The following is a 6957-nucleotide window of genomic DNA, read 5'->3' on the forward strand; positions in this document are numbered from 1 at the left end:
ATCTGGACAATGTTAGTGAGGAGCTAGAGAAGCAAAGGAACAGCAAACAGAGCCAGTTCCCGAAAACCAAGAGAACTAAATCATTCATGTATTGGCTTTTAATACCTCTTAGCAAACCAATGAACAATACAGACTTTACTAATATTATACTTTCACAACCCTTGCCCTGCTATTCAGATTCTGCACTGAACTTTCAGGAAAGTACTGATTTCTGTTACTGGAATTTTCCAATAAACTTTAAACTACCACACCACTCTTAAATTCCTGAAGACATTTTTTTCCCCTCCTTCGTATGTTTATTTTTAGAAGCAGGCATGCATCAACTGTTCTCAGTCTATATCTTAGAATCATAGAATCAGCCACGTTGGAAGAGACCTCCAAGACTATCCAGGCCAACCTATCCCCCAGCCCTAGCCAGTCAACTAGACCATGGCACTAAGTGCCTCAGCCAGGCTTTTCTTGAACACCTCCAGGGATGGTGACTCCACCACCTCCCTGGGCAGCCCATTCCAATGCCAATCACTCTCTCTGGCAAGAACTTCCTCCTAACATCCAGCCTAGACTTTCCCCGGCACAACTTGAGACTGTGTCCCCTTGTTCTATTGCTGGTTGCCTGGCAGAAGAGGCCAACCCCCACCTGGCTACAATGTCCCTTCAGGTAGTTGTAGACAGCAATGAAGTCACCCCTGAGCCTCCTCTTCTCCTGGCTAAACTTGAGATTAATTGAATGACAAGTCTTCCCTTCTTTGAGCCTAACAGCCATGGTCCCTCACTTCAGATATTTAATCTTCATTTCAGGCAAGTATGAAACCTCTTCCTTCTGTTCTACATGAATCATGCAGAGTCAATGAATAGCTCAATCACAGTCAATGAAAAATTGTGAAGACTGAGAGTAAAACCTTACAAGAGTGACAGAAGCCTAAAGCTCAGCTGAGAAGTGCTGGGATATACTGACACATGAAGAAAAAGAAACATTTAACCCAGAAGTTTCTAAAGCAGGTATGTTTTATTAGCATGCTGGTGCACAGGATGGGGAATCTCTCCACCAGATACACACACAGCCCAGGCTCCAACCTTGTGGTTTATATGTCATTACTTATTACATATTCAGGAGAGTTCCAGGAAAGGATTATGCATATACAAAGTACTTCTGAGAAGCGTTTTACTTCTGCCTGATGTGGGGTCCTCATCTTTCACGCAGGCACAGTGCTACCTTGGTGGTCTGGGGTTCTAAGAATGAAGGCAAACAGTCTTCCTTGCACTGCCCTTTTCATTTTGGTTGCCAAATGTGCCGAGCTGTATAGCTCGTCACTGAACCCAAATTGCTAGGGTGGATCTGGCCGGTTTCAGGGTCCCTGTAAATGTCTTCCCTTCCTTATCATGATGTCTCAGGCTCTCGAGGTCTCTGTAAGAGTTCTTGTTTCCTTATCTCAATGCCTCAGGGTGGACAGATATTTCACAACTCATCCCTCATTGGTTTTAAGCACAGACACATGGAGTTTATAACTGGAAAAATATTTCTGCTTCTAAACCCCATCAATACAGAAAGGTTGCTGCAATATACACATAATAATGCAAGAAATTTGGCAAGAGCAAGAAGTACTAAGTCACTCCAGAGACAAAAAAGTCTGGTCTTCAAGCACTGCTTTTGACCTGCCATTTCCTATTTGGGTCACATTGCAGTCATCACTCTTAGAAACAGAACTCTTGATCCACACCATTCATAATGCAGCCACTGCAGATAAAGCAGCACCATGAAGGCTCCTCCATCAAGCTTCTTTTTATTCTGGTTTGGAGAAAAACAGAAAAATGAAAAATGTCACTGTGTTTTTACACTGCTAGTTTAGCACATGCACAATCACAAAGGGTTCCCTGTTCACAGACTGAAGCATACTGTGTCCAGTTCTGGGCCCCTCAATTCAAGAGAGATGTTGAGGTGCTGGAACGTGTCCAGAGAAGGGTGACAAAGCTGGTGAGGGTCCTGGAACACAAACCCTATGAGGAGAGGCTGAGGGAGCTGAGGGTGTTTAGCCTGGAGAAGAGGAGGCTCAGGGGGGACCTCATTGCTGTCTACAACTACCTGAAAGGAGGTTGTAGTCAGCTGGGGGTTGGTCCTTTCTGCCAGCAACCAGCAACAGAACAAGGGGACACAGTCTCAAGTTGTGCCAGGGGAGGTCTAGGCTGGATGTTAGGAGGAAGTTCTTGCCAGAGAGAGTGATTGGCATTGGAATGGGCTGCCCAGGGAGGTGGTGGAGTTGCCATCCCTGGAGGTGTTCAAGAGAAGCCTTAGTGCCATAGTCTAGTTGACTGGCTAGGGTTGGACTGGATAGTCTTGGAGGTGTCTTCCAATACAGTTGATTAGATGATTCTATATTCAGGTCTGGAATTACAGGCCATATACCTCACTATTGGAACATCAATATACTGGAAATATGGTAATAATAATAACATTTTAAAATCTAGCTAGAAAAAATTAGGGACAAAACATCCCCATTCAGATCCTAGTCTACTGAGCTTCCAGCTTCATTGCACACATCTGAGCTGGTCAAATAGAAAATATCTGAAAACACAAAAGGCTTGAAATGCACACAACAAAAGGGGTTTCACAGCTTAAAGCTTTTAAAATTACACCAATTTGATTCAATCTGAACAACTGTAAAGAAAAATCACAGGGTCTATAGAGCTAGAGGGGCCTGAGCAATACAGCTCAAGCAAAATCTTTGCAAAGCCTGTCTCACATGTCAGAAGAGGTCCATCACATCTCCTCTGAAATCTAAACAAAACCATTAGGCATTTTGCTCCAAAGCCTATACTATCATTCTGGAAAGCTCAGAGATAGACTAAGGATCAATCACACATGTTGGGAATTAGTGGAAGGAACTGCAAAACAGAAGCCAAGTACAGAGTTGATTAACAAGGCATAGTGTCACAAACAAAAATATCCAACTTTCTTAGCGGAAGACTTTTGAGGAGGGATTCTGTATCCTGCCCATTTTGCTATAGAGTGATTTGCCATTGGAATGGGCTGCCCAGGGAGGCGATGGAGTCACCACCTCTGGAGGTGTTCAAGAAAAGCCTGGGTGAGGCACTTAGTGCCATGGTCTAGTTGACTGGATAGGGCTGGGTGCTAGGTTGGCCTGGATGATCTTGGAGGTCTCTTCCAACCTGCTTGATTCTATGATTTTATTGTTTTTCACCTTTGACATCTTTTTCAACTACTGTCTGTAAGTTTATCTCTATCACTAATAAGGGAAGAAACATTACACACCAATGTGCATAATTCTCAGTAAAAATTATCTTCTTAAACTTAAGATTTTTTATACTGGTAGGATCCAATAATTAATAATAGAACACAATGCTCCTAGCTCTTCCAGTTTTCCCATGGGGCAGTTCTTTATCTGTTTCTTTATTCTCCTGCACTGACAGAAATTGCAATTAGTATGTGTACTACCTACCTCTTGGGAAAGGAACAAACACCTCTACCCTCCTCTTTCTTTGTATTTGGAATGTCCTTCAACATGAGGCTGCCAGCCATCACTTCAGGATGCTCTTTCTCAGCCAAGTCATTAGATTAAGCCTACTCATGAAAGTTGAGTCTTGAAAGTAAGCACCAAACAGTATTTGACTGTTCTAAATCTGCAAACAGCAGTCTCAGCTGGGTGTGAAGGTATATAAGGAAGTAGGCAGGTACATCCTTCCAGTCTACAAAATAAAGTGTGACACACATGTAGCACAGCAAATAAACTTTTAAAGGTCTGTGGATTTACAATACAAGATAGCCCAGCCAGCACCCGTGAGTTGATGTTTCAGCGATCATCAAGTTCCTATCCTACCTAACCGGGGGGCCACCAGGCCCCCCGGCCTTTAGATTCCCTTCACCATTCACCCAGTGTGCACCATGGGCACTCACCAGTGACGATGGGAGGAGGATCCCTCTGCCCAGCTGGGCAAGCTTAGGGCTTGCCTTTCCTGGGGCTGATTATATAGGAGAGTGAGGAGGGAGGGCAAAGTGGTCACACCTGGGGTGGGAGGAGACTACAACAGGACACAGGTGCTCTGGCTTTGGGGGAAAAGTGTGGGGTGGGAAAGGAGAGGCGGTGCTGAAAAGAGGGAGATGGAAAGAAAAAGAGGAAGATAGGGAAAGAGTAGCAAAGAAAAGGAGGACATGGGAGGAGGGAAAGAAGGAAATAGAAAAGAAAGGAGAATATGGGGAGAAAGAGGAGAAGAGAAGGCTCAAGGGTGGCCTCATTGCTGTCTACAACTTCCTGAAAGGAGGCTGTAGCCAGGTGGGGGTTGGTCTCTTCTGCCAGGCAATGAGCAACAGAACAAGGGGACACAGTCTCAAGCTGTGCCAGGGGAGGTATAGGCTGGATGTTAGGAGGAAGTTCTTGCCAGAGAGAGTGATTGGCATTGGAATGGGCTGCTCAGGGAAGTGGTAGAGTTGCTGTCCCTTCAGGTGTTCAAGAAAAGCCTGGCTGAGGCTCTTAGTGCTATGGTCTATTTGCTTGGACAGGGCTGGGTGCTAGGTTGGCCTGGATGATCTTGGAGGCCTCTTCCAACCTGGTTGATTCTATGATTCTTTGATCAATATAATTTGGGAATAGGGAAAACTTTACAGGGGAAAAAAAAAAAACTAAAATAAGAAGAAATAACCTTAACAGGAATAAACATCGAAAGAAATGTCCTGGTCAACTCTGACACTGAATTATCTTAGAATTTGGAAAAAACTATTTATACAGGTAAGAAAGTAGTTTCAAAATTCATACTATTGGATCTTCTCTGTAGCATTGTCTCAAGGAGAAGAGAATTTATTTTAACAACAGAGGGAAAGATACTATCTGTTCTTCTATTCTTGTAGAGGTGTCCCTTTTTTTCCCCACTGGGAAATGGGAACTTTTAGCCAAAGTTAAACTGCAAGTCGTTGTCAGAGCCAGCAATCATCAGAGGCAAAAGCTGTTTGTTAAAAGTGAGCTGATGGCTACCACACAGTATTAAGCCATATCTTCAGGTGCTGTTATAGAGAGTTTTTCTCTTTCCTTTAGCTGTAACTGCTCATTTAAGATTAACATGCAGCGTTGATGGTTATGCTGTTGTTATTCATGCCGATATGCCGTGATTTTGTGAAATCATAGAATCAACCAGGTTGGAAGAGACCTCCAAGATCATCCAGTCCAACCTAGCACCCAACCCTAGCCAGTCAACTAGACCATAGCACTAAATGCCTCATCCAGGCTTTTCTTGAACACCTCCAGGGATGGTGACTCCACCACCTCCCTGCCGGCCCATTCCAATGCCAATCACTCTCTCTGGCAAGAACTTCCTCCTAACATCCAGCCTATACCTACCCCGGCACAACTTGAGACTGTGTCCCCTTGTTCTGTGCTGGTTGCCTGGGAGAAGAGGCCAATCCCCACCTGGCTACAGGCTCCCTTCAGGTAGCTGTAGATGATTTGTGAAAACTCAAAAGACCAAGTTCATAAAGTAGTTTCACACGAAGCAAACACAATATTGGTATAGAATGTCATCAGGAAGCCAGGTATAAAAAAGACACAGACTTAATAGAATCGATTTCCTCAAGAACATGCAGTAGACATTTTAGAAGTAAAGAATGTGATACATTTTTTTGATATTCCAGTAAACAAAAGTTGAAACTGAACCCATCCACACATCAGGAAACATAATCAAATACTGTTTTGACATCTACTGTCTTTCAAACTGGTGTCTGAAACAAATTGCTCCAGCTGATCTGAACCTTTTGTGCAGCCCTGGGAATATCTGTGCCTTGTGTAAATATGTATGAGAGAGATTCCAGAATCAACTGATGCCTGTCTCAACTTCAAGAGATTTGCCTTCTTGCACCTCCACAGTAATGGAAGCATGAGTTCAAAAGGTTAGATTTCATATCAGTCAGTATTGAAGCCAAGAGGGAAACTGTATTTGAAGCTCTGTTTTTCAGAGCCTTTTTTGTAAGAGTGGTTTCAAAGACAATAAACAAAGAAAAACAGATTAATATTGTCATGAAAATTATCAACCATTGCTGCAGTTGAAGACATATCAAACACAGCTTACCTGCATACATTGTCAAGTACAAACTATGCTTCTGTTTGTTACCCATATGTCATCCCCAGGATACATGTGTGTGTATATCACAGAATCATAGAATCATAGAATCAACCAGGTTGGAAGAGACCTCAAAGATCATCCAGTCCAACCTAGCACCCAGCCCTAGCCAGTCAACTAGACCATGGCACTAAGTGCCTCAGCCAGGCTTTGCTTCAACACCTCCAGGGATAGTGACTCCACCACCTCCCTGGGCAGCCCATTCCAGTGGCAAATCACTCTCTCTGGCAAAAACTTCCTCCTAACATCCAGCCTAGACCTCCCCTGGCACAACTTGAGACTGTGTCCTCTTGTTCTATTGCTGGTTGCCTGAGAGAAGAGGAAACCCCGCACCTGGCTACAGCCACCCTTCAGGTAGTTGTAGACAGCAATGAGGTCACCTCTGAGCCTCCTCTTCTCCAGGCTAAACACCCCCAGCTCCCTCAGCCTCTCCTCATAGGGTTTGTGTTCCAGGCCCTTCACCAGCTTTGTCACCCTTCTCCGGACATGTTCCAGCACCTCAACATCTCTCTTGAATCGAGGGGCCCAGAACTGGACACAGGACTCAAGGGGTGGCCTGACCAGTGCTGAGTACAGGGGCAGAATAACCTCCCTTGTCCTACTGGCCACACTGTTCCTGATGCAGGCCAGGATGCCATTGGCTCTCTTGGCCACCTGGGCACACTGCTGGCTCATCTTCAGCCTACTATTTACCAGTACCCCCAGGTCCCTTTCCTCCTGGCTGCTCTCCAGCCACTCTGTCCCCAGCCTGTAGCGCTGCTTGGAGTTGTTGTGGCCAAAGTGCAGAACCCTGCACTTGGCCATGTTAAATGTCATCCCATTGGCCTCTGCCCACCC

At 44.7% G+C, this 6957-nt stretch overlaps 1 long non-coding RNA gene across 1 annotated transcript; it reads right to left on the minus strand.

The window, feature by feature from the left end:
• Positions 1 to 987: 987 nt before the first annotated feature.
• On the minus strand, positions 988 to 3947 carry LOC135175716 (uncharacterized). Its single transcript, XR_010302454.1, has 2 exons — positions 3911 to 3947; positions 988 to 1786 (listed from the first exon to the last, which is right to left on the minus strand). It is a non-coding gene; the product is annotated as an uncharacterized LOC135175716 (long non-coding RNA).
• Positions 3948 to 6957: the final 3010 nt, after the last annotated feature.

The sequence above is a fragment of the Pogoniulus pusillus genome, chromosome 5 (assembly GCF_015220805.1).
Source record: "Pogoniulus pusillus isolate bPogPus1 chromosome 5, bPogPus1.pri, whole genome shotgun sequence".
Taxonomy (NCBI): domain Eukaryota; kingdom Metazoa; phylum Chordata; class Aves; order Piciformes; family Lybiidae; genus Pogoniulus; species Pogoniulus pusillus.